Source organism: Cheilinus undulatus, linkage group 15 (genome assembly GCF_018320785.1).
Source record: "Cheilinus undulatus linkage group 15, ASM1832078v1, whole genome shotgun sequence".
NCBI classification, from domain to species: Eukaryota; Metazoa; Chordata; class Actinopteri; order Labriformes; family Labridae; genus Cheilinus; species Cheilinus undulatus.
The window spans coordinates 36,454,309-36,462,902 of NC_054879.1; positions in this window are offsets into that span (position 1 = coordinate 36,454,309).

Below are 8,594 nucleotides of genomic sequence, written 5' to 3' on the forward strand. Positions count from 1 at the left end.
TTGCACTCACTTGTGATTCAAGAACATTTAAAGCTTCTGTGAGGAATTTTCAGTCTGGGGTGACTTTGGCGCCCCCTGTGGCCAAAGTGATTCCTCTGAAGTTTTTGCTAATAATGCCCTGTACTTGTGTAGACAATTCCCCCCCAAAAATGTACATTACCTATTTTCTTTTAGCTGTTAAATGTACCACTTATTCCGAGTTTTTGCTGTAGAAAAATAAACAACGGCTGTTTCTTGACTGTACTCTAAATAATCTAATTTGACCCCTTACCCCCAGCAGTGAACCATTAAAACATTTAAGAACCATACATTTTGTTTCTAAATGTCCGTTTTGTCCCCCTCTGCTAATTTCAGCCTGTTTCATTACCGCTCCAAAACTTCTGGGCTTTAAAGATCGGGGCCAGTCTATTTTAACACTAAAATAGTTTAAAGCATGTATTTTATGAGCTTGATGGTAGTGAAAGGACAATTTGAATTTTTGTACCTTGCTTTTAGATTCAGGTTCCCATACACTCTCGCTCTGGTGATGCAACAGAATCCATCTCCTCTACTGTAAATAACTTTAAGGAAGAAATTCCTGCCTTAATGACTTAGTTGTTCCACTCACGTCTCTGTTCACTTAGAGGTCAAAAGACCGCTGAAGTCTCATCTGACCTCACTTATCTGGACAACAACTGGGCTCCTCTGTCTCTGGCTGCGTTTATCTCACTAATTCTGTCTGCAGCAAAATATGGACAGCTGTCATGGTGGCCCTCTGGCAGCTTCAACCAAGTCCCGTGTCCCAGAATTCAGATCCAAAAGATTTTGGAGGCTGGTAGAAGATCTAGGATGGTGGTATGGGTGGCAGCTGGGCACCAACTGTAGCCAGCAGTCGCCACTTTGTAATGCTTTAAGCTTTTTAGTTATTTGGTTATTCTGATGACAGATGTGTCTGGGTTTGGCCAAAGTTATTCTTTATAACAAGGTAAAAGTAATAAGGCTTTAATTCAAACATATCACAAACATTCAGCATGGTTGCTGAAATAACAAACATGTTCGCAGATTTAATTTCCTTGCCATTGCCTGTGTTATCCTTGGTATCCACACTGGTATATGAGCATTGACTGTATAAAAATGGATATAATTCAGTGTCGTCATCCACCAGCCTCTGAGGCTTAAGCAATGGTAGTTGCCATATTGGAAAGGCTGTCTTATTCTTACTTTTGGTCAACCTAGTAGCAGACAAAGGCGGGTCTTAAGCATGCAGGTGAACACATCTGTCAGTCAGATCAAACACTCCTAATTATTAGGAGTGTTTGATAGAATATTCAGTTTTCTTGTATGTTTTCCCCCTCTGTTGACTACCCAGTTGCAAATAGTAAAAGAATGATTAAAAGAATCACTGCAAAGAGTGAACTCTGAGTGAAGTTATCCACTGAGTTAGAGTCGGAGTTGACTCTCCAGAGGAGACCGACCTTGCCACAGATTTCAAAAGTTACCACAGCTCTGTCATATTGTAAAATATTTAACACCTCAAAAGGAAAGTTCTGCTAAAACTGTTGCTATACTATAGCTACATCTGAGCTACTCGCTGCACTAGTGGCAGACATCACTTTCAGCTTTCAGTACAGTTAAACACCACCAGTAGCTACTGCTTCGTTCTCCTCAAATGTCACTGATTGGTCTGAACCTTTTTCAGCTCAGCACAAATGTTGTGGACTGCAGCTTTGCAAGATGGAGTTGACCTGATAACGGACATGGAGGCTGGCAATTCCATCTTCCATGCAAGGTTAAGAATAATAATAATAATTTTATTTATACAGCATCTTTCAGAACACTGTTACAAAGTGCTTTACATCAAAACAGAAAATTCAAACCAATCAAAACAACAACATAATGACATAAAATATAACAAAAAATATTAAAAACATTGAGCATAAGAGCACAGTTTTAACAGAGTGGGATTAAGGCCCCGTCCAAATGGAAATTAATTCAGGAGTATACGCAAAAGTTTTTTGTCGTATCGGCATTTCATCCACACGGAAACTGCGTCTTGGGTGACTTTTTGAAAACAGGTCCCAGAGTGCACAAATCTGTAAATGACTACCGTTTCATCTCCGTGTGGACGGCCAACCGCATCTTTCTTGAAACGATTACGTCACACATAGCGTAGCTCTCTTAAGACGCCTGCGTGGGTCAGGCCAAAACAACTATGGTGATTACAGGGTTGTGTTCAGGCTGCAGAAGCTGCTGAGCTTGTTATGGCTTTTACAGCAAAATCTGATGCTTTTTTACCAACACCGTGAAACACACACTCCAGATGTTCTTAATCCAACATGAAGAACAACAAGAAGGGCAACTAGAAAAAAGTTTGGGTCAGTTTTCTGTGATCTTCTTCTGTCTTTTGGTGCATTTCCGTGGCGGCATTACAGCGCCACTTACAGGCTTGGCATATGCACTACAGTGTTTTCAGTCGTTTACAGTGGTTCCGTGCTTACACCGATATTTCCTGAAACAATCCCGTCTTTACGGAAAACTTTTTCAAAACAAAACGGCGATATATCATTTTCGTCTCCATGTGGACGGGGCCTAAAACTGTCAGGTTATACAAACAAAATGAAAATAAGCAGACAACTATAAATTGGTGACAGGCTCTAAACAGATAATAAAATAATAAAATGATCTGCATAACACACAGAGGTGGGATTAAAAACCTTTTTGTAAAGTAGGTTTGAAGGAGTGATTTAAAAGAGGGCACAGAATTAGTCAACCTCAGTTCCTCAGTTGTGGAGCTCTTACAGAAAACGTTCTGTCACCCTTAGAGACAAGGTGAGCTGTTGGAATGAGAAGGAGGCTGCTACCTGAAGAACAAAGACTGCAGCTAGGCTCGTAGGGTGTTAATAAATCTGTGATGTATGTTGGGGCGAGTCAGTGCAATGCTTTAGAAGTAATAAGTAAAAGTTTAAAATCAATCTTATACTTGACTGGTAGCCAGTGGAGGGAACCGAGAAAGGGGGTGATATAGTCTTGTCTCTTGGAGTTTGTTAAAAGTCTGGCTGCTGAAATTTGGATAAGTAGGAGACAGGAAATAGATTTTTGGGAGATACCAGAATAAAGTGAATTGCAATAGTCAAGACGTGAAGAAATGAAAGCATGAATAACTTTTACGAGGTCTGGATAGTAGAGAAAATTTTGGGGGTTTTGCAACGTTTCTGGTCTGGAGAAATCAGGATTGAGTGACTTTGGTTATTTGGGTGTCGAAGTTAAGCTCTGAGTCGAAAAATACACCTAAATTGCGGATGGGGTGTTTCAAATTTGCTGTAAGGTTGTTGAGAGTGTTTTTCAGGGTGGTAATGAGAGAGTGGGGCCAAATAATAGGACTTCTGATTTTGATTCTTTGAGCTGAAGGAAGTTTTGTGACATCCAACATTTTAATGTCTGAGAGACAGGCCATAACATGAGACAATTCATCGGGTTGGCTACCGGTCAGGAGGGCATATAGTTGTGTGTCGTCAGCATAAAAGAAGTACAGGCTTCTGTGTTGTGCTCATTAGGATGTTATCTGAACAAACATTTCTTATTAAACTCTAAATTGTAGTAAAATCTTTGATTTCAGTAGTCAGCTCATTGGGAAAATGTTGGGTCAAATCAGGCTCAAGCCCAGAAATGTAGTTCATGTGATAGGACAGGACAGGTTAGGAGAGAATGCACAGGCATGGACAGGGTTGGGAGGGAATTTTTGAGCTGGATTTAAGCTCAAAGTTGCATCATAAAGGCATGAACATGCCATTTTCATAGAAGGAAGGGACTTGTGACAGCAGGAGTTGTTTCTTACTTGAGTACGTTTTAACCAGAGTAATTATACTTTTACCTGAGTGCAATACTCTTGTACTTTTTCCACTTCTTTTGACTACACACTAGCACATAGACAGAGAATGATTCCACATCACATCCCAAAAAAGTGCGTGATATCTCAGGGTTAAACATTTCTGGGTAGATTTTAATTCCCAAAGTGTAAATTAACTCTATTCTTAATGAGATGGCATTCAGTATTGGAGTTACTGGACAGTGTTGATCTATTGGTTTAACTCTGTAGGGTCAATAGATCTAAGCTCAGTCCACTATGATTGTTTAGATTTGTTGTATATGTGTTTAGTTGTGCTTAGGTTCTTTTGCTCATGTTTCTGGTGAATTATTGTTGTTTTTGTTGTTAGACAAGTTTGCACCATGAATGAAGTTGTCCACTGAGTTAAAGCTTGTTTATGCTTCATGTACAATGACAAGAGATCCGTTTGTTTTCAACTTTACAGCCTCATTGCCCCCTCATTGACCCACGTCTGTAATGTTGGAGTGAACATTGAAAAACTAATCCACTAGAGGTCGCTGTCTCTCACTGAGCTACTTTCATGCTGTTCCATCCGTCCAGTAAACTGATGGAAGAACAACCCATCTTCTGCACAGCTGTGCTCTTGCTGTTATCAGTCTCTGTGCCCAGGTGAGCTAACAGCTTTGATATTTTTATATTTTCTAACATCTCACTAAACATTCAGCTGTATTTCCTCAGAAAACCTGATTAATCATTGTGTTTTGCTACTCCAGGGTTGAACTGTTGGTGACATTGCTCAACACTGCCCCCACGTTTGCCGGTGGTGTTCCAACATCATAATCTTCAAGAGAACGGATGAAATCTGTGTGCATTTCAATTGTTAACTTTAAATACTTTTTTACTTTTGCTTGAGTAGATTCTTGGAGCACTACTTTTACTTTTACTTTGGTCAGTTTTAATCAGAGTGACTATTTTTATGAGTGCAATAGTCATGTACAAGGCAGAAAGGCAGCAAAGATGCAGACTGGCTGTATCCCCTTGTGCTCAGTTGTGATGCTAAGCTAGGCTAACGAATTGAGTGGTAAACACAGCCTCATATTCGTAATTATATCTGTCATGCCATCTTATTCCTTACATTAAAAAACAAATAAGTGTGACCAAAACCTTCCAATTATTTATCAGGTGTCTCTTATTTTGCAATATTAATATTTTTAACCTAATGCAAAAATAGTTTATGGCTGATTTAGTTTAACTAGGTGTGCTTATTTGTCAAATTTCCAAAACAAAACATGAAACTGAATCAGTTAATTGAATCATATCTCTGAATAGTGCTGTGCAAATATGTTATGAGGGTCATTTTTCATTGCCCAATTGTAATCCTGCGTCCTCTGAAGTAACATTTTCATACTGTAGCGTGATTTAGAGATGGCAAGCAATGCAAACCAGCCATTATGAGAAACATATACATTTCATCAGCATCATTTTATGCATTATTTATGATTCTCATTCCTCTGGGCCAAGAGGTCACAGAATAGCAAACATAGCACAGGAGCCGCTGGTTCATCACGTACATCATCACTTCCTATCAGGTGGACTTAAAGACAGGCGCCTTTCTGCCAGAATAAACCCGTAGCTTCATCATGGCTGTAACTATAGCTGCTCTCAGCTCTCAGCAGTCACTCAGTGGGTCGATTTGGCGTGGCGGGTTGAGAATACGAAGGGCGTGGATCTCAAATGGAAGACATCCTGCTTATTGCAGCCACAGATAAAGTGTTGACAAGTGTTACTCAGGCTTGATTAATAGGTCAAGCTCTCCTTGGCCTTCAGAGAGGAGGGGTATGAAAGGCAAACTGTTACAATCATTTTACACTTTAAAGCAGCTTTGAATACCAAATAGAGCAGACGGTAATGTTACATCTGCATCATTATTCCTTTGATGTGGACAACGTACTTATCCATAATAAGATGATGAGGATTTGGCCTGACTTTGGAATTGTTTGATACTTCAAAGCAGACAACAGCAGCATGTTTTATAATGAAGCCCTCAAATAGTTAAAGATACTCTGTTACAAATTTGCTTGATATTTGAGTTTTAAAGCGCCTGTGAAGAGCAACAGCTTTCAGGTGATCTCTTTGCAGTTATTTTTGAAACCTCTGCATGAGGTGGTTGTCAGACAACAGGATTAACAGAGACTGCCTTTATCAATAATTATCAATGAGCTATATTTTTGACTCTTAAGAAGCAGTTGGGTTTGAAGTTGAGTGAAATACACAACATTCACATGTACAGCACAAAAACAGCATTACAGAAAAAAGCAACACTGTTGTTAAATAGAATGCAATAGGCTCCATTAAAATGTCTGTCTAGTATCAGAAGAAAGGATATTTTACCCATAATAAGCTTTTTTTTTTTAAATTTAAGTTCCACCTGGACTAAAGTTTTTTTAAATATCAGAATGTGCCAACTTAGAGCTATGAGCTCTTTTCAAAGAGCTGATGAATTATGGGTGTCTGTTTGGGTGTTTATATTTCATATTTGGACATTTACTGTAGTTCTGTGACTCTTAACTTAAAGGTATGCTTCATATTTTTTCCCCTCATTATTATTGCTTTTAGCTAAAGGGGGAGGGTCCCCATATTGGTCTTTGCCCTGGGCCTCCAAATGGCTAAAACCGGCCCTGCCTCACACTTGCAGCTCCCGCTCACAAATTGTTCTGTCCTCCCAGTTTGTTGCTTTCATTTTTCTGTTTCTGCCCATTTGACAGTATTTATTATTAGTACATTTAAGATCAAATAAAACACCCATGTTTTACTCAGTTTTACATTATTTTCAAATTGTGTTTGGCACATTGATGATGATGATGTGCATTGGAAAAATTATCATCATGAAGTAAATTAATGCAAAACAGACCCAAAGGATTCTCAGACTGTTAGAAACAGAGATTCTCTGGTCTGAAGAAACCAAGATTGAACTTTCTGATCTCAATTCTAAACTTTTTGTCTGGAAGAAACCAGGCGCTGCTTATCACCTGCACAAGACCATCCCAATAGCAAAGCATGGTGGTGGCAGCATCATGCTGTGGGGGTGTTTTTCAGCAGCACGGACTTTTATCTTTGTCATTTTTTATCGCAGAAATGCTGTTCAAACATTTGTGTGAATGGGAGAATCTCATCTCTGACTTCTGCCCTTATTTGCCATCCCATGATTCACAGCTGAAGGACACAAAAAACGTTAAATATCCTTTAACTGATTTCCTCTGACACCTACCTTGTAGCAGTGCTTATATGTGTTACAGATACAGTCATGGACGAAAATATTGGCACCCCTGGAGTTTTTCCAGAAAATACACGATTTCTCCCAAATTTTTTGGTATACACATGTTTATTTCCTTCATGTGCATTTGAACAACACAAAAAATCCAAAGAAAAAAGACAAAATTGACAGAATTTTACACAAAACTTAAAAAATGGGCCAGACAAAATTATTGGCACCCTTTTAAAACTGTGGGTAAATCATTTTATTTCAAGCATGTGATGCTCATTTAAACTCACCTGTGGCAGTAACAGGTGCTGGCAATATAAAAATCACACCTGAAGCCAGTTAGAATGTATAAAAGTTGACTCAACCTTTGTGTTGTGTGCCTGTGTGTGTCACACCAAGCATGGAGAAGAGAAAGAGGAGCCGAGAATTGTCTGAGGACTTAAGAAGCAAAATTGTGGAAAAATATGAACAATCTCAAGGTTTCAAGACCATCTCCAGAGATCTTGAAATTCCTTTGTCCACTGTGCGTAATATAATCAAGAAGTTTATAACCCACGTCCAGGGAGATTAGCCACAGTGCCATGGGTTATAAACTTCTTGATTATAACCCATGGCACTGTGGGTTATAATCAAGAAGTTTATAACCCATGGCACTGTGGCTAATCTCCCTGGACGTGGATGGAGGAAAAAAATTGACAAATGAATGCAACGCAGGATAGTTGGAATGGTGGATAAACATCCTCAGGCAACTTCCACACAAATTCAGACTGTCCTGCAGACTCAGGGTCCAAAAGTGTCAGCTCAGACCATACGTCGTAATCTGAATGAGATGAAGCGCTATGGCAGGTGACCGAGGAGAACCCCACTGCTGACAAAGAGACATAAAAAAGCCGGACTGGAGTTTGCAAAAATGTACCTGAGTAAGCCTCAATCCTTCTGGGAGACGTTTTGTGGACAGATGTGACTAAGGTACAGCTTTTTGGAAAAGCAGGTCATTCTACTGTTTACAGAAAATGGAATGAGGCCTACAAAAAAAGAACACAGTACCTACAGTCAAACATGGTGGAGGTTCAAGGATGTTTTGGGGTTATTTTGCTGCCTCTGGCACTGGGTGCCTTGACTATGTGCCAGGAATCATGAAATCTGAGACTATCAAAAGATTTTGGGCCACAATGTAGGACCTAGTATCAGAAAGCTGAGTCTGCATCAGAGGTCATGGGTGTTCCAGCAGGACAATGACCCCAAACATATCTCAAAAAGCACCAAGAAATGGTTGGAGACAAAGCGATAGAGAGTTCTGAAGTGGCCAGCAATGAGTCTGGATCTAAATCCCATTGAACACCTATGGAGAGATCTCAAAACTGCTGTTGCAAGAAGGCACCCTTCAAACCTCAGCGACCTGGAGCAGTTTGCAAAAGAAGAGTGGTCCAAAATTCCAGTTGAGAGGTGTAAGAAGCTTGTTGATGGTTATTGGAAGAGATTGGTTTCAGTTATTTTTTTCAGAGGATGTGCAATCAAATATTAAGT